The sequence below is a fragment of the Humulus lupulus genome, chromosome 1 (genome assembly GCF_963169125.1).
Source record: "Humulus lupulus chromosome 1, drHumLupu1.1, whole genome shotgun sequence".
Lineage (NCBI taxonomy): Eukaryota > Viridiplantae > Streptophyta > Magnoliopsida > Rosales > Cannabaceae > Humulus > Humulus lupulus.
The window spans coordinates 120384997-120400413 of NC_084793.1; the positions used below are offsets into that span (position 1 = coordinate 120384997).

At 33.9% G+C, this 15417-nt stretch overlaps 1 long non-coding RNA gene and 1 pseudogene across 1 annotated transcript; both read left to right on the forward strand.

The window, feature by feature from the left end:
• Positions 1-282: 282 nt before the first annotated feature.
• LOC133797348 (inorganic pyrophosphatase TTM2-like) lies at positions 283-9829 on the forward strand (annotated as a pseudogene).
• Positions 9830-10820: 991 nt separating this feature from the next.
• Positions 10821-13356, forward strand: LOC133797358 (uncharacterized). The gene is made up of 4 exons (XR_009875634.1): positions 10821-11363; positions 12151-12240; positions 12328-12535; positions 13173-13356. It is a non-coding gene; the product is annotated as an uncharacterized LOC133797358 (long non-coding RNA).
• The last annotated feature ends 2061 nt before the right edge of the window (positions 13357-15417 follow it).

Below are 15417 nucleotides of genomic sequence, written 5' to 3' on the forward strand. Positions count from 1 at the left end.
TTTGAATTAAATTTTGATAAAATGAAATAAACTTTTAGTTAATAAATCAAATAAGAAATTGATTATTTAAATAGAGCTTGCTAATAACTTAATTAAGAAAGAAATAAGAAAATAAAATGTTAAGCCTCTCATTGGTATCCCGGATCCAATTTTATGTTTTTGAAAATTTAAAATCTGTGGAACCCATGATTATAGCTGATTGGTTGGGTGTTTTGAAAATTAAATCCTGATCTATATCTGGAAAAAAAAGCATAAATCATTTTTTCTGTAGTTTGGGAAATTACTTTCCAAAACTCTAAAATCAAATCCTTTCTCGTTCCCTCTCCTCCTCTCCACATTTGGACTGAGTTTCCTCCTCATCGACGGTGAACGATTGACTAACTGCACGCCGACTTGTTGCCCCGCCTGCATGCCTGATCAAATCATCTTCTTTGCCATTAGCCAAACCCACATATGAGGTATCACTATTTATTCTAAATATATATATATATATATATAATATGCTTTGACTCTAACTTGTTTGGGTGGTTGGCTTCTGGGTTTAATGGAAGGGGATGTTGATCATCTATGTGTGGTGAGTTGGCTGGGGATGTTGATGTGGATGATTGTACTTGGGCTTGTTTTTTTTTTTTTTTTGTCTATCTCCTTGCAATATTATGTTGACTAACTGCACGCCGACTTGTTGCCCCGCCTGCACGCCTGATCAAATCATCTTCTTTGCCATTAGCCACACCCACATATGAGGTATCACTATTTATTCTAAATATATATATATATAATATGCTTTGACTCTAACTTGTTTGGGTGGTTGGCTTCTGGGTTTAATGGAAGGGGATGTTGATCATCTATATGTGTGGTGAGTTGGTTGGGGATGTTGATGTGGATGATTGTACTTGGGCTTGTTTTGTTTTTGTCTATCTCCTTGCAATATTATGTTGCAAGAGCATCCCTTAATTAATTGGGAGATTAGCTCAAGTGCATCACTTGCACTACAAATTCCATTTCAGATTAATTATTTGTATTTAAAAAAAATAAATTATTGTTTTGGATATCAGTTAGATATAATAATAGAATAGTGTATCTGCTTGTTATGTTGTTTGCCAGTTTTTTATAAAGTGTAAATCATGGCTCTGTGATAGAAAGATGTCATGTATTAGGTAAAGCCCATTGCCATTTTTAAATAGTTCAATTATTTTAGGAAAGTCCTTGTAATCTTAGAAAGTTTGAATGATTCTAATGTTCCATTGCAGCAATCATATAATATGAGAAGGAAAATTATCTTTTCTTAGTATCGGGATAACCACACTATTTTCCCTTTACAATGAAAGGCATCTATGATAACAATTCAGCTCAATTCTTTTAGTTTCCATATGTGAGTGATACTTCCAATCCACTTTTTGATAGAGACCTTTTGTGTAAAGCCAGAAAAAAATTGGTTTTGTTATTTTATTTTTTGGTCGAGTTTTTTTTTTTATACTTTCTCTATTTATGCTGTATAGAATTCAAGTATGTTTGTTTCGTAAATGATTTTTGAGTTGCATTTTGATTTCTTCATTTTCTTGGCTTATTTTGGTGCTTATCTATTCTATATTTTAAGAGGAGTTCAACATATCTCTAATGGGTAAAGATGCTTCAAACGAGAGAAAGCCAGGCTTGTTAAAAGATCAAATCCAGTTGGTGAAGAGAAAGGATTCAACTCGTTATGAGATTGTTCCCATTAAAGATTCTCTATCCCTTGAGAAGGTTTTTTTTTATTGTCATCCGTGCTTGTCAATTATTGGCTCAACACAATGAGGGAATAGTATTGATAGGGCTGGCAGGTCCTTCGTGAGCTGGGAAAACTGTATTAACAGAGAACTATTCTTCTATGTTATGTTCTATTTCTCTTCATACTCAACTTATCTGGCTGAATTGCTAATTAAAGCATGTCCCGATGATAGGACAGTTGAAGTCCCTAGCTCTCACATTGTTGTCATTGAGGGAATCTATGCTTTGAGTGAAAGGTTGAGGCCTTTACTGGATCTTCGAGTATCAGTCACAAGTGGGGTTCTCTTTGACCTTGTCAAAAGAGTTATACGGGATATACAACGAGCCGGCCAAGAACCTCAAGAAATTATTCATCAGATATCTGAGACAGTACGACTTTTCCATTTAATGCACTGATTTTTAATGTGTGGTTGATTATTAATTTTAATTCCTTGATGTCTTGGCATTCTACAGGTATATCCAATGTACAAGGCCTTCATTGAGCCAGATCTCCAAACAGCTCATATAAAGATTACTAATAAGTTTAATCCTTTTATTGGATTTTAGAGTCTCACTTATATATTGAAGGTTGACTTCCTCTCCTTTCATTTTTACTTGCTATGTTTGTTTTGTTACTGATTTCTAGCCTTTTTTTCTTTCTATTATTATACTTCACTTTATATTGACAAACAAATGCTGAATATATTGCAGTCAGCAAAGAAGGTGACAGTGGATCAAATCAAGACTATTCTTTCTGAAGATTATACTGAATCAATAGAGCAGACATATGATATATACCTTTTACCACTTGGGGAAGACCCAGAATCTTGCCAGGCGTATTTAAGGATGCGTAATAAAGATGGAAAGTATAGCCTGATGTTTGAGGTTTGTGCTGATTATAGTTTATTTTGTATCTCTGTCAGAAAGCATGTGAAACAAGAAATTTTTTTTAGCGTCATGGTAGATAGCTCCTATAACCAGCTCCAAAGTAGTTGGGTTGCGCCCATTTTGGGATTGTAGAGACACGCATATGACATCTAACTTACATGCTCGAGGATGTATGAAAATACAGAAGTTTGTAGAGCAATATTTTATTCAGAAGAAATTTTATTAAGTGAATCTTAGAAATCATTCAACCCTTGACTTTGTATACAGTCACAAGAACCCTAGTTTCCTTATTTACTTTAGTAAAGATCTAGGTAGGAGGAGTACAAGACCGAATAGGTACGCTAGCAGCACAATTATAAAAATTTATGTCAGAGTTCAACACTTAGCTACATAATTCAAGATTTGTGTTAAATTTAGGATTTTTCAAGTTTAATATTGAGATTCCTACTTTTATTTTACCATAGGCATCTCCAAATACTTGTTAAATTCGGGGAGGTTGCTTGTCTGGCATGATTGATCATCTTTATCATGTTCTCAGAATACTTCTCTAGCACTAGAGCTGGCCTATCTAGTATTTGGTTTTTTTTACTTGATTCTTGACATCTCATTGCATGTGGATTTATGTACTCAACCAATTCTACATTGTATGATCCCCTTTCAGGAATGGGTGATAGACAATCCTTTTGTTATATCACCAAGAATAACTTTTGAGGTCAGTGTTCGACTTCTGGGTGGACTAATGGCCTTGGAACACAATTGCAACTATCCTTAAGAGAAATACCCATGTATTTTCTAGTGATAAAGTGTGTGTAAAACTAGATTGGCTGGAACAACTAGATCGTGAGTACGTTCTGGTATTGCTCAAAATTTTGGAAATGCTTTGTCAATGGTTGAGATTCATATTTATTTTTAACCTTCTGGTAGAATAGTCTTGTTGTTTGTGTACTTATTTGGGCTGATCATATAGTAAAACTTGTCACTCACGAGCTCCGTTCATGTAAGCAATTTCAAACTTATTTTGTTGCATGTAACACAAAGTGCAATGGCTGCATGCTTTAATATGATGTTTACTTATGTTTACGCTGGATGGGAAGGAACAAACAATGACTCTCGAGTACTTCTTGATGCAATTAGAAAATATGATAATTTTCCTATGCCACCACCAGGTCTTAAATTACACTTGTCTTGATGCATTATAATTTTCTTTTACATTCCCTTGTTAATAATAAGTGATTTTAATATAGGTAAATACTATGTTGTTGATTCTGGCTATCCAAATATGTCTGGGTTTCTAGCACCATATTGTGGTGAATGTTATCACTTGTGCCGCTTTAGAGGAAGAGGGAACTGTAACGACCCGAATTTGCTAATCGGGCTTAGGGCCTAGATTAGTGTGCCTGGAGGGCAATAAGTGATTTAATATGCTAATAGGTGGATATGTGTGGATATATGTTAATGATGCATGTTTAATTGAGTTAAATGTGCATGTGGGCCCCGTCTGGATATTAGGGGCATAAGTGTGATAAATGTTATATATGTGATATGTCTGTGCAGCACGATCTGAGACAGTCCTGGGGAGCGGTTAGTCGGAAAGTCACAACAGGGTTGAGATTTAGACTCGGGGTGAGTCGAGGGGTAATTTGGGTACTAGGTGTGTTACGGGACTGTTGGGACATGAAGATAAATATTTGGAGATATATTTGAGGATAGAATGTCTAGGCGGGAATATTGGGGAAATTTACCATTTTGCCCTCGGGGGGACGTTTTGGGTACCCGAGCCTTGAGGTAACCACATAGACTTAAGCTGAATAAAACAAAAAGGAGGAATTACTTAGAACTTTGGGGAAACCGACATATACAATCTTTCATAACTGAGATAACTCTTATCTTCTTCTCTTCTTTACTCTCTAAGGCAGACTCAAAGGGAAACTTGGAGGAATTGGCTAGAAACTAGAAGGATTTCAGCTGAGATATCTTAGGAGCTTGAAGCTTAAGGATTGAGGATCAACCCCAGGGATTGAGTTCAGCAAGGTAAGCTCTAATTATGGGGATTATGTTGAGAATTGTTGCTGGTTTGCTAGAGTATGCATGTTAGTTAAGCTTGATCTGTGTATGGGTGTTTTAGTTGGGTTTTGGAGCAGATTTTGATGGGTTTTGATGTTGTTACTGAGTTGTTATTGAGCTGGAATATATGTGTTAATTATTTGGGTTTGATAGATGAGTTTAGGATGAATTGGCTTGAGGAAAGGTGTAGGAAAATGGTGAGAAAATCTGGGTTTGGTGATGAGGGCCGCGACCCTAGGATGGGCGCGCCGTGGCCCGTGTGCGCGTGCGGCCGAGGGTGGCTGAGAAGTTCATGAGCGCCGCAGCCCGTGTGTGTTGCAGGGGTGTGCTAGCCTCTGTTTTGAGGCTAGCCGCGACTCTTGGGGGTGGAGACGCGACCCTTAGTGCCAGTTTGAGTTTTTAAGGGTATTTAGGCTTGGGAACTTAATGGGTAAGGCTCGAGATGGATTTTATCACCCGGATTGATAGAATTCAAGGTCCCGGAGGTTAGGGTTATGGCTCAAAGTTATTTATTGGATTAAAACTTGATGGATGGATATTGTTAATGTGTTGTGACTAGGGTTTCGGCGAGGCTCAAGTTAGAGGACTGTGCTCAGGGCATCGGTGCTCAGAAAGCACGGAACTCAGGTAAGAAAACCCTTGTTCCCATAGAGCTTGTGTGCAGGGCTGAGCCCAAAGTGTTTGAATAGAATTGGTATGCAGGGCTGAGCCCAATATGCTAGAACTGCGGGGCGTAGCCCTTTAACTGAATATGCTGGAATTATGTGCTTGTTTGCTATGATGTGTATGTTATGATGTGAATGGTCGGCAAGAGCCGGGAACGGTGTAGACCGAGAACGGCGAAGGGCCGGGAACGACAAGGGGCCTGGAGCAGCGTTGAGCACGTGGAGTGCGAGTTGCCAGGGCGAGTCCCTAAAAGGATACCTGGGATATCCTCACGGCGTGGTCCGCGATTCCAGGGCTTGGTAAATGCCTGGGACGGCTAGGCCGTATGTGTTTAGCCCATTGGTGGCTTGTTTATATGCTTGATATATGTGTTGCATATGTTATCTGTTTGTGGGTTTCCTTGCTGGGCTTTGGCTCACAGATGCTCTGTGGTGCAGGTAAGGGTAAAGAGAAGGTCAACCAACTATGAGTACAGCAGGCGTGAGGCGGCGTGTACATGTTTGGCCAGCCTGGCTGCCACAGCCAGAGGATTTTGGGAGATGCTTGTAAATGAACTTAGATTTTGTCGTTTAGCCGACTTGGTTCTATTTTTATGTTGTAAACATTTCTAAACTGTATTTTGGGATCCTATGTGTAACGTCCCTAAGGTAGGGTACGTTTGCCACATACTCGTAATTCTAGAGTTTACGAGTATGTTAGGCACTTGACCAAAATAATTAAATAAAATGATACGAAGAAATACAAAAAATTTTAAAACTTTTATATAAACTTATTAGTAGAAATTATTACACGTATGAATACTTTAAATTTAAGGCAGCCATATGAAAACTCTAAACCATTATTGCATTGATACTGAGTCCGTGCTCCACAAGTTGCTCAACAGCTAAAGCCACACCTGGAAAAATGTTGGAAAATAACATAATGAGCTAACGCTCAGTAAGCAAATCTCATGCATACACATACACATGAATGTCGTGAGTTTGTAGTGAACATATACTAATATGCTGACTTATATACTTATGCATTTCATTTATTGCTCATGCACTTTCAAACTTTACTTTTATGCTCTTTCTTTTAGTTTCACATTTTTATGGGCCCAATATCACTTGTGCACACTGTTTGATTCGGCCAATGCCTGCAGGGCTTGTTACACATATCATATAGAATCCCATGGGTTCTCCTCCGGCTAGCCATCATCATAGCTAGGCTTATCATAACACTCATTTCATCGTTGCCATAGCTGCCATACTTATTACACATATGGAGGAGAAAGACGGAAACATGACAAACATATCTGAATGGTCAACTCTGACCTAGCCCACACTAGTGGGCAGCCACTATAAGTCTTATAGACTTCCGTCTTCTTTACTGAACTTACTTGATTGCTTCATCAAAACAGTGGCACCCTTTTTAAACATCTTATTATCACTTTGCTTAAGCCTTGTGTCATTAAAATGTTCACTTCACATAAGACATTTCAAGGCATTTTACAATTTTCCTCATATTTATATGCATGGTCTTATATCACATAATAATGTATCACATAACTGTACATGCCATGCATACATGCTGATGCTGAAATGTCAATGTTCATGTTCATGATTCATGTTTGATGGTATTCAATCAAGGCATTGTTTCACATCTCATATAACTCAAAACATCTTTAGTAATAATACATGAAGCTTTGGGTTGGTGGCGTTGTTATACCTTAACGTAGAGCTATGGCTCAGGTCTAAGGTTTCCAGCCTAAAAACTTAAACGCTTCATATATCATAACATATAACAAATCATGAACATAAAGTAATCCACATATCCATCAACATAAGAACACATACTTGCACATAATTCATATCATTCTTAACCAAGTAAGACATCTTTCACATATTACAGAATTCATCAATTACATATCACACAACACCCTTATGGTGTTCATATAACCACTCTTCACATACTTATCATATGCATCATCATCATACCATACTTAACTCATCAGATGTACACAATCAATGTAGTCATGCATCTTACACTTAAGCACAAAAGGTGAGATTTACTTACCTTAGGTCCTTAGCTTATTTTAAAATTGCTCAGCAAGAGTCAATCAATCAAATCCATACAAATCCTATTCAAGGCACATCATTTATTAAATTATATCAAAATCGTAAATATACACTATTGATAGTGTATATTAACAATACCATAAATTATATGAATGATAATAATAATTATTATCAACGTAATACAAATAACTCTTCATATAAAACATTGCTCATTTAATAATGTACTCTCATAATAATAATAATAATAATAATAATAATAATAATAATAACAACAACAATAATAATTATCATCTATAAATAAACTTATTTCAATAATAATAACAAAATACCTCAATAACAATACATATATGAATGTATATTTATTCAAATAGTCATTTTATAAAAGAAATCATATTTTTAACATAAAATTGTAATAATCAATATAATGATAATAATATAAATATAAATATTTATATTATTATTAATTAGTCATAATATCAATTCCAGTGATATAATAAATATACTTTCTCCAAAATTCACTGGTCTTACAAACATCAATAACTGTAAGAAACTAATATTTGATATTATTTTAATATTCAAATATTAATAAAAATATTAATATACAATAATAATGGTTAAATAATAGGTTTACTATAAATCATACTTTTCATATATATATATATATGAATCTGTATTCTTGATTTACTTAACAAAACAATAACAATAATAATTAAAATTAATTAATCATAATAATTTCCATATTAATGGAAAATCAATTAAATATGTATTTTTATAATTTATTTAATATTTAATATTTTCTAGAAAATTGGACAGCACAACGGCTATAAAGTGGACAATTCCAAAATCAAAACCTGTATAAAAAATACATATAATCCCAGACAGCCAGTATAATTATATACTATAAATACACATAATAACAATTATTCTAATCAATCACAATTAAATCACAATATATAGGTCAAAGAAATTATACCAAAGTGATCGGGTTCCACAACAAGTCAAACAATGATTTTCTGAGACTCAAAACGTACTTCAAAACCTCGAACACTAAGTTTCGATCGTCGGTCTACGGTGGATTGCGGTGGGCCCACCACCCAACTATGGTAGATGTAGGAATCAGTTATTGGGTTTTGAAGCCCACAATACGAGGAACACGATGGTGGTGACAGATCGGCAAACGGATGCCCGACGTGGCCGAATCGCAACTTTGAAGTCGCGGGGTGGCCGAACTTAAATCGACCAGTTGAGGTGTTTAATCGGCGAGTGAGCTCTAGATTCCCGCGTGGTCGATGGTTTGGAGGCCTCTGAATCCAACGGTTCGGCGCGTGGCTATAAACGGTGATCGCCGGTGGACGTTCGGTGGTCGGGCAGACGCACGCACACGAGAGAGAGAGAGAGAGAGAGAGAGAGAGAGAGAGAGAGAGAGAGAGAGAGAGAGAGAGAGAGAGAGAGAGATTTTCTGAGGAGAGAGAGAGGGGGGCTCGGGTAAAAAAGGAAAGGCTGAAGCCTTTTCTTTTTTTTAAAAAATTACACTTGGACCCAAAATACTAAAATTCTTTTCAAATAAGCCCTTTAGCAAAACTTTCTTAATTTTATAAAAATCCCCAATTAAAATTATATGACATTTGGGTCCAATACTTGACTACTCAAGTTTCTCTCTCTTTAATCTCATTAAAAACATAAAATCATATTTTAAACACTATTTTTCCATTACTATTTCTTAAATTTGTAAACTTGTACATTTTATGTATTAAAACTCTGATTTATAATAAATAAATGTATAATGAAAATGTTGGATATTACACTATGTGTCAAACTTTTACGATTTTCAATGATATGGACTAAATTCTAAATTTTTCCTCTGTTTATGGCTTAATTACACTGTTTGACTTAAAACCTTGATTAGTGAGTTGAAAGCACGTTTTTAAACTCACCAGTAACGACTCTAAGGAAGTAGGGCGTTACAGGAACCATCCTAGAGGTGCGATGGAGTTATTCAATTATAGGCACTCATCATTGCGTAATGTGGTTGAACGTTGTTTTGGACTTCTAAAAGCCAGGTTTCTAATTTTGAAGTCAATGCCTCCATACTTGCTTGGAAAGCAACGTCGGATACCAATAGCATGTTGTGCTATCCACAACTGGATCAAAATGCATTATATTAATGATAGAATATTTGAACAATATTTAGTTGATGCCACACTTGTTGAAGATATTGAAGGAACTGAAAGCCAGTCTAATACAACAATATAAAACCAACAACAAGGAGATGAAGCAGGAATTTCTGAGGCACCCGACATTAATTTTAGTCAAGTTTATATGGCTCAGATGGAAAATTTTAGAGATGACATTGCTAGACAAATGTGGCTTAGTTATAACAACAACGTTTAGTTAATTAATAAAAACGTAACTTTAATTTAGAAAAAAAATCAAAATTAATGGCAATGCAATATTTTTATGAATTTAATCAATGTACTATTATTAAATTTTAATTTATCAATATAATTAAATTTTACTTAATTAAATCTATTGATAAATCAAAATTTAATATTATACAACATATGTATATAAAATATATAAAATTAAAATAATATTCAGATTCAGCTGAACCAATCAAGTATTTAGTTTCTGTTATATTTTCAAATTTAATACTAATCACAGATTCAGTTTTTTAAAATTAAAAAACAATTTACTGACATTGAAACGAATCACATTTTCAGAAACAGATTTTTAGTCACTAAATTCAGATTTACATTTCAGAATCCCACTTTTCAAAAATACAGTTTTCTAATAGCGAATCAATCAGACTAAAACTCACTTTACAATTTGTGGACTTAGAAAAATATTTTACTTTGTTAGCTATTTTTTATTTTATAATATTTAACTTTTAGTATTGAATTGAAATGATAAATTTGTATTTATTTATTAATTGTAATTTTTTTTGTAATCTTTATTTTATAAAATATATTTATCATTAGCTGAATTTTATTTTAAAAAATATATTATAAATTAAAATCAAGTTATATCCTCTTGTATAATTTTACAATGAAATATTTTAACAAATTTATATAGTTATGGAGGTGGATAAGAATTTTAAATTGAAAAAAATACCCTTTTTATAAAAAAAAATAGAGTAAATATTTTAACACTAGAATTGTAAAAGAAAGAAAAGAATTGTCAGCATAACATAACACCTTCCAACAAAAAATGTAAAAAGTCTATTAATAAAAATCATGTAAAAATAACGTAAGAAAAAAGTGATAAAAAAAAATAAAATAAAATCACTGAAAACTGAAAAGATTGTTTCCTAAACTCTTTTGATATACAAGATTTTTTTTTTAAGGTCCCACAACTTTTAAATTTTAAAAACATAAAATCTTGATTTGAATTCTATACCAACCATACTCTATTATAAGGAAAAACAAAATCCGAACCTTAGTTTCAAATGGTCCTTTCTCTCCTCCTCTTGTATTCTCTCTTCCCTCTTGCCCGATACAGAGGTGCCTCCTTCCTCGCATCCCAGTCGGCCCAGGCCATAGACACGCACAGCACCAGCAGCCTCGCAAGCCCCCGAAACCCCCAATCCCCGAGCCTCGCTACCGTACGCACAGCCTATCCCAATCAACGGGCCGCCCAAAGTCATTACCACCCTGACGTTTTCGAGCAAAATCCGGCCACTTCAATCCTCTATGAGTTAAGCCACCGCCACCATCGTACTCAGCAGACCATGGAGAGAAGAACCCACTTGAGGATCGGGCCCAAAAACCACCGTGGGTGTTACCCAAAATCCATGGAATTTCAAACGGTTTTGGCTTAGTTCCGGCCATCCCGAGCCACCGTGGGTCACACTGCCACCTTCTTTGGTATCCTCGTGGTCAGGTCTTTCAAGCCTAACCAATTTCGTTACCCAACCGCCACTTCGTCATTGTTGTCAGAGCTCCGGTATAAATTCCTAACTCGAATTTTAATTGATTTGAGATTTTAAATTTGTTGCAATTTAGAAAATTAAATTAAAATATGTATGTTCCTAGTAAGTTAAGCATTAATTACTGTACTCAATTAAACTGTGATATATGTACCTGATCTGAAATCCACGTTGAAAGATGCAAAATTTCCAGAAGTAAGATTATTTTATAAATTAATCATATTTTTTAATGTGGTTATATCTGTCAATGGGAAAATGCAGATTCATGTCAACAAATTAGGAATTCATACATGTTTTTTTTTAAATCTTTTGAAAGCTGAATTTTTCTACCTACTATCTGGTCCTTAGTGAGCTTCGAGTGAGAAACTGGAACTATGGACATTACAGGCATATCTGAGAGAGCATACATATATACTAAATATGCTTGTCAATTTAATAGTTGATAAATAAAGTAATGACCTGTGTTAGTGCTGCTAGTGTTTGTAATATATTATTATATGCACACCGTTTAGCCAATAAAAAAAGTTTTTTGAGCTGCTGGATAGTACAGAAGACTATTTGATCTTTGAAAATGAAATGTGTGTTAATTAGTTGGAAATGTTGCTCTCTCACTCTCTCTAAGACATTCTGAAAGAAGGGTTCACTTGTGTCCATGGTCTAACAAATTATATAACCTATGATCTTTAACAACTTTTTTAATGTTACCCAACCTTTCTTATCACTGATACTTTTTGGATTTGCTTTTCTTGGATCTTGATAAAAACTGCGAGGTGGATTGATTGACCATCATTATTTTATTTGCAGAGAAGCATTGAGGACAAGCTTGCTAATTTGAAGAAGGAAAAACAAAATATTAAAGAAGAAATCGATCGTATCACTCCTGAACTTCTGAAGGTGACATCATGTGCTTATTGCCCTCTCCATCTAGTTTTATTGTGTTGTTCCATTTAAACAACTATATTGCTTTTTATTTGCTTGCAGACTAAAGAAGCTATTGATAAGCGTAGTGAAAAATTGATAAACTGGAGAGGAGGATTAATGAAATTGTTGACCGAATCTGCAGAGATTTTAGTAGGTCTGTTGGGGTGGCAAATATCCGCGAGTACGAAGAGAACCAGCTTAAGGATGCCCAAAATAATGCTGAGGAAAGGCTTAGCTTGAGTAGTCAGCTCTCAAAGTTGAAATATCAGTATGCCCCTCTACCCCACTTGAATTTTTAATTTATTTTAACTGTAGGCATTTTACTTGATTTCCTTGTTTCTACAGATTACGTACATATATATATAGTCAATGTTAATGCTTAAGCATGCATGCTGCTTCGATGAAATAGTTATACGTATTGTTTAGATTTGCTGGGAATACTCTTGTTTGTGATGACCTTGAGGAGGCTAAAGGCTTTAGATGTCATAGTTTGGGGTTCTAGAATGTCTTGTATGTCTGTATTTTCATTTATATCTTGTTTGAAAGCAATAGTTATTGATAATCTTTATAACAATTTCTATACTTTTAATTGTATATTGATGTGAGTTTTAGTCTGTGTTTTTTGAATATTGATGAGTTTTTGTACCATAACTCTTCAAAATGTTCCTACTTCTATTCATTATGAAATAAGACATGAATTAGTTTGTTCTCGAGACATGTCATTTGTAATGTGAAAATGGGACCTTATATTTGGTTAATGGACTTGAAAAATGATTTGTGCCTTTTCTTTTTTGATAGAGCATTTGTAGAGAATAATTTTCATGATGCGAAAGCTTATATTTAGTGAATTTTTTTGAAGGTTTGATCATGGCTAATTTATATTATCTTTACTGTTTATTTCTCAGGATGGAACAAATCAATCTGCATTAGGAAGACATGGGCAATACAAATCAAGTGTTGTTAAAGATTAAAATATTTATGAAATTTTATATAATGATGGAATTCCAATTCATTAAATTTGTTCGGGTAATATGATTTTGTAAAACAGGTAGTTTATTTAAGTAATATATAAAAATTTACTTTTATTAACTTTTTTGTAAAACATGATTTTGGGTCAATTTACTTATATACCACAATTGATTTTATCTAAATATCTAGATAATGTCGAAAAAGTATTATAGAATAGTAAAATATAACATTCTATATAAGTATATAGAAAAATGTGTTATATCAACTAATATGCATAATAATAGGTAAAACTTATAAAAATGTTATTATAATGTGAAAAAACTATAGTTCTCTTGGTGTGGAAAAAACTGTCTGTGTTGTCAGCAACAACGATATTTAATAACTGTCGGCGTTGCTAGCAACGACGACACCTAATAACTGTCGATATTGCCTGCAATAGTAATATTTTTTAACTGTCAGCATTGCTAGCAACAACGACACCTAATAACTGTCGGCGTTGTCCGCAACAACGATAATTTTTAACTGTCGGCGTAGCTGCTCCTACGTCGGCATAGGCAAATATGAAAATTAGTCGACTGTCATCGTTGCTCAATAGCGACAGTTAAAAACTGTCAGGAAAGCCCATTTTTGTAGTAGTGCATATAAAAAATCTTTTGTTCTTATTTTATATAATTGTTTGATTATCTTTTATTTTTTATTAACAAAAAATTGCATTAAGAATCCAATTTAAGTACACAAGAATTGAGTTGAAAGACTCTTAACTTTTTTTTTAATCAAACGTCCTGATATTTTTTTTTAAAACATATATAAAAAGTATTAATTATTATAAAAACAGGAGGAGATGTTATATTCTATACAAATTCGATAGCAGTAAAAGTTATCGTAGAATAATCATCTTTAACTTTTAACCAATCACATTTCTTCTCATTTTTCGAACTGCTTGTAGTTTTCTTTGACAAAAATCAAGAAAAATCTTCTTCGAGGGTGGGATGAGGAAGATTAAATCATTTAAAACCAGTAAGTAAGCAAATCTAATTGCACTTATGCCTGCACAAACAAGGTAAGAGGGTGAATTTCAATAGAACATTTCCAATTAATGTTAGAGTCAAAATTTCATTTAAGCAACATCAAAACTACAATTTTAAAGTTTGATTAAGGATTATAATCAAAGATTCACTTGTGCATGGTGACCCATAAAAGTATAAATGAGTTTCATTATAATAAGACCTTTAAACAATAAGCAATCAAGTTGTACATGAAGCAGGTTATTTACTTAAAGAACAATGCTATTGAAACAAGGCTTACAATCAGAAATCATGGAAGAGCATAAGAGCATTGTCTAGCTTTATTAGTGAAGATTGCAGATAAATAAATCAAATATTAATATCAATATACATTTTTTTTTTAAATGACTTGAACTTGGGTCTTTAGGCGTAAAGGTATTAATTGGGTCGTGCATGTCGTGTTGGATCAAATATATTCAGTCATAATTTGTTTATTTATGAGTATTGTTATTGGGAAATATATGTCTTGGGATTAGTACCTTTAAAGCATATGTATTTGAGCAATGTTTTATGAAATAAATAATTGATATGAATTTTAGCATATATTGATTGTTTATTATTATTGATAGAATAATATTATATGAATATCTAAAAATTCATAAATTCGTTATTGTGACTGTTTAACCCTATTTGACTTGATGACGTGGCATCTAAGAAAGAGACACGTGACATTACACCGCATTAAATTCGGAGAGCTGGTTGGAAGGAGTAGCTGCTCGAGAGGGCAACATCAGAATATAAAAGCTTATTTACCAAAGTTCAAGTAACCTGCTTAATAATGGAGCAAGCTAGTACCATCCCATGAAACTATTCAGAGTGCAAGACTTGCTCGATGAACAGGTTACTTTTACCCGAAGATCCATATTTCATGAGATACCAGCAAATATCCCAAGATATTTATGTAACTGATATTTAAATTGTATTATTCTCATGTTATTTTAATTTATAACTGAATATACTAATCCCACACCTACACATGTAGGGCCTAGATTCGTTTGTAAGGGCCCATAGCCCACAAAGACTCTCTATAAATAGGGAGTTCACTCGATCATTCTTTTGTATGCACTTTACATACAAAACCCTTCGAATTGCATTCTTTTCTTAGCTTAAGAAACTA